The sequence below is a fragment of the Tupaia chinensis genome, unplaced genomic scaffold, assembly GCF_000334495.1.
Source record: "Tupaia chinensis unplaced genomic scaffold, TupChi_1.0 Scaffold147123_1, whole genome shotgun sequence".
NCBI lineage: Eukaryota > Metazoa > Chordata > Mammalia > Scandentia > Tupaiidae > Tupaia > Tupaia belangeri.
In genome coordinates this window covers 220,243-225,164 of record NW_006206975.1, presented here as the reverse complement: position 1 = coordinate 225,164, position 4,922 = coordinate 220,243, and positions in this window count along the sequence as shown.

Genomic DNA, 4,922 nt, shown 5'->3' with positions numbered 1-4,922 from the left:
TCCAAAAAAAAAAAAAAAAGCAATTTGAAAAATCAGAACTTCTGGGAACACCTTTATTTGAAAATATATACTAATTTTAAAAAATTCCTTTTTTGGGGGGGGAGGTCTTAGTTTGTCCAAAGGAAGGGACAAACTAAAATAATGAGAACTGATCATTTACTCTAAGATAGTGAGAAATGATCATTTTCACTAGTAAATACATAATCTTGGGAAAAATTCTGTTTGGCAAAAGTAGTCATTTTAGTAAATAGTTTTGAGGGGAACAACGGAAAATTGACAGAGACAGATTCAACTCAAGTAATTAAAAAGTATAGTAAGTGTAAGATTGAGTAGAATTCAAATGTTTCTGGGTACTATTCTCAGATCACATTTCCAAGGGTTTAAACCAGACTAGGCAGCATTTAAAAAGCTGTGCCATAAGAAAAAACAATGCTAAGAGTTTCTTGATCTATACTCAAGAGGCACCTGCATAATGGTAAAATTTAGAGACAAAGTCCCTAAATGGAATCATGGGGAGATAGAGTAAGTCAGTAGGAAATACTCCGATACACGATTACCATTTCAGTACTCTTATGGTTACTTACTATAAGCATCCTTAATAATCTTCTAATCTTACAAGATATACATTATTACTACTGGGAACACCTTTTCAGGGTGGGGAACAAAGACCATGACAGATTATGAAATTTATTTAAATCAAGAAATTCTATACACGATTTCAGCTTTAATCCATTTGCCCCCCAAAGATTTATCCTTTCCCTCTATGTCACTCTGAGCAATCAACAAGCTGTCTGAGCTCCCAAATTCCCAGAGAGCACTTTTTTCTTTAATAGAAATAAGCTCACGGTGGGGGGGGGGCAATGTATTGCACTTTTTTCTGGGTTGCATTTCCATTTGAATTCTCCAACTGCAAGTCTATTTGTGATTATAATGTGGCATATTTTGATCTTTAAAAATAACAAAGATTAAAACAAGACAAAACAAACAACAAAGATTAGTTTCACAGTCTACTTCTCCAGGACTTATTTCAATTCAAAAAGTACTAATTTTCTTGGGAACCAGCAGTTAGCATAATGGCTATGTTGCTGGACTCCCACGGAGTCGACCACGGTTCGCGTCTTGGACCTGGTGGCTTAAAACTCAGGCCGGGCGCGTGTGCATGTGTGCCCAAGATCCCGAGAGGAGAATGGAGGAGAAGGGATTGCAGCGTAACCATTCCCCTGGGGGGGGTGCTTTCTCGCTTTCTGTCTCTATGTCTCTGTCTGGCGAGCGCACGCGCCCTATAGCAAAAAACTCTCCAAAAAAAAAAAAGTATTAATTTTCTTTGGGAGCCCCCTTCATTGTTCCATGTCAATCCTAAATAAATTGTATCAGAAATTGTTTTAAACCCTTGATTAGTGCATCTGCAAAGCCCTCAGAGCTAACACTTAGACTGCTTTCTTTTTCAGTTCAGCATGTTTCCCCCAAGAAAGAGATGCTGGGGGGTATTTGCAGTTGAAAGAAAGGAATATGAACTTCTCCCTAAACTCCTTCAACTTATCTCCCTCACCCCTACCTCTACTATATCATCCTCCATTTAAAAATAATTGCTAGTGGTGGGAACCAGCAGTTAGCGTAATGGCTATGTCGCTGGACTCCCACATAGTCAACCGTGGTTTGCGTCCCAGACCCGGTGGCTTAAAACTCACGCCGGCGCGTGTGCGTGCGTGCCCAAGATCCTGACAGGAGAATGGAGGAGAAGGGATTGCGGCGTGACCATCCCCCCTGAGGGGTGATTTCTCGCTTTCTGTCTCTATGTCTCTCTCTGTCTGTCTGGCGAGTGCACGCGCCCTATAGCGAAAACCTCTCCAAAAAGAAAAAAAAAAAGAAAGAAAAAAAAATTGCTAGTGGTATATACACTTGCCAGAGAGAGACGGGGTTGGGGGAGAGAGGGAAAGTTGGGTACAGTCATACTGCAATCTCTCCTTCTCCATTGCTCCATGCTGCTGGGATTTTTGGGCAAGCACACATGTACACCTGGCGTGGTTTTCAAGCCACTGGGTCTGGAACTCAAATCGCCATCGGCTATGTGGAATCTGGCTCCCTTACCTACTAGGTCACAGAGCTGACCCCCTTTTGTCGTTTAATAAGACTAAAGGTTATGAGCAAGTTTTTACGGGGAATATGTGGATTGGGTATAAAAAGGCTTCTTCCAAAATTTTGTCTGTGGGCTCAGATTTTAAGTTAATGATGCTAATGACATTCTTCACTAATGATGAGAATATTGAATCTTAAATAGTTTGTTAGAAGTAGCCGCCTTCCCATTTTGTCAATACTAGAGCTCCTTTTTCAAATAGAATGTCTCTGTATGTTTGAAGATTGAAGGACCCTGTGGCAGGGAACAAGAAAGTTAAAGATCTAGAAAATTTTAAATGAGAAAAGTAGTTACCCACCTGTGAGGCCCCGAGACCATCTGAACTTGGTTAGAAGGTCAGCACTCTGAGAGCTGACAGGAGCTACAACTAACGATCTGGTGAACAGTACAGTACCAGGCGCAGGAATGAGTTACCCGGAGCCCTGGTTTTCATGCAGGCCTGGAGAGGATGTGTGAGAGTTACTAAATGGCTTTTCTCAATCACTTATAACCACTGGCTTTCCTACAGTCATTGCTAATATTGCACCCCTCACACTGCCAGAATCCAGAGGGCTGTGGGGGACACATGGTGCACCGGTGTACCCACACTTCCTTCCGATCCTGATGATGGCGCATCTGAACCTGCACATGGAGAGTGTGCTTAGGGAGGAGGGTTTAGGACTGCGTAGTCCCTTGAGCGGTTCTGCGAAGCTTTCATTCCTAGACTTTGTTCAGTGCTGAGCTTGTTTGCAGTGTAGTTCATTCATTTGTTCTGCATGTTTTTGAGTGCTTTCCACGTGCTAGGTGTTGAGAGCATGATAGTAAACGAGACAGACATAGTTCCTGTCGTTATGGTGCTTATAATCCAGTGGGTAGAAGAGACAAAAGGAAGCAAATTTATGCATGCTTTTATAGCTGCAAAAGTCCCTCTCCAGCTCCTGTTTTGGAGCAGCTTTCATCTCTTTATCTAACGGGAGCCAAATGCTAAGCCACCCCTGTTTGTCTCAGAACCCAGGGTCCAGCAATCTGTTCATGGCTTCAATCTGTTCATGACATTGAATTTGTGGGCTGCTAGGACTTATATCTTTTTTTTTTTTTTCAGGCTGGCTGTATTTTTTCAGTTTTCTCTGTCCTCATGAATTCATGGTGTGAGTTTAAGTCACCACTTAGATTGCAAGCATACACCCCCATTCACTCTCAAACTCACCACAATTCGACTTCTACCCATAGTCCATTAAAACTGCTTTTTGCCATTTTCACCAAAAAAACATTCATGCTTACAAATCTGAGGAATATAGTTTTGTTGTCATTGAATTTTACTTTATTGAAAGCATTTAGTACAGTTATTGATCTATCCTTTTTCTTGGAAAAACTTCACTTGTTCTTCTGTTTTACCTCCATTTGCATGTTTTCTGCCTCTGTGACTTGGAGGTAGCTCCCTACTCGGTCCTTCTCTGGACTTCTCATGGCAGCTCCATTTAAATGTACAGCAGGAAACGTGGACTCAAAACTTCCCCATCGTGAACTCAAAACTTCCCCCATGTTTTTGTCTCTTTCTATTATTCTATTATTATTATTTATGCCAGAGGACATCAAAGTGCATGAGAGAGAGAGAGGACCCCCTCCCCATGGGCTTTGTCAGGATACAACCCTTCCTCCAATTCTCTACCCCACTGGAATCCTGAGCACGTGCACGCATGCCCAATGCATTTTTCAAACTGCCAGGGCCAGAATGTGAACCCTACTTGACCACATGGGATCCCCTTTCTGTGCAGCACTAAACAGCAGTGCTAAGGCTGGCCCATTTAGTCTATTTTAATTTTCACTTTTTACAGGAAAGTATATGCACTCACCAGAGTGAAAAAGAGAGAGGGAAGGGGAGAAAGCACCATCCTGAAGGGGCGTGATTACACTGCAATCCTTTTTCTTCCATTTTCCACCCTGTCAGGATTTGGGGCATGTACACAATTGCATCCAGGGTGTTTTTCAAGTTGCCAGTGATAGGATTTGAATTGCACTCAGCCATGTGAGCCAGCTTCTTTAATCCCTAGATCATAAGATGTCCCTAGTCTCTTTTTAAATAATCTGGTATTTCAGATCCAGATTTATTTTTAATTTACCAGAGGGTGTATATGCTTGCAAAAGAGAGAGAGAAAGAGCCTGCCATGGGCATGGTCATATTGTAATCCTTTCTTCTCCATTTCACCCTCCTTCTGAGATTTTGGGCACACATGCACATGTGCCTGGCGAGGTTTGTAAGCCATTGGGTCTGGGACTGAAAGATGTGGTTGGAATCCAGTGATCTTAACCAGAGGCCACAGACAGGTTAGATACAGATTTTTAACATTTAATTTTTTTTATATGTTTACTTTAGGTGTAATTTGTTAACATTTGGATTAAACTTCTCAATCACATAACAACAGTTTTCTTGACTGAATTAAACATTTTATACGTTTTTATTTCATTTTTGAGTCTTCTGTAATATTCTCTTATTCTCTTAACTCTTTTTTTTTTTTTTGAGAGCTTTTTGCTATAGGACACATGCGCTTGCCTGAGAGACAGAGAGACAGAAAGCGAGAAATCATCCCCCAGGGGGGTTGACCACACCACAATCCCTTCTCCTCCATTCTCCTCTCGGGATCATGGACATGCACACGCACACACACACAGCATAAGTTTAAGCTACCCGATTCGAGACTCGAACCATGGTCGACTACATGGGATTCCAACAACACAGTCATTATGCCAACTGCTGATCCCTAGATTCAAGATTTTCTTTGGGTATGTGAAAGACATTTCATTTTTTGAT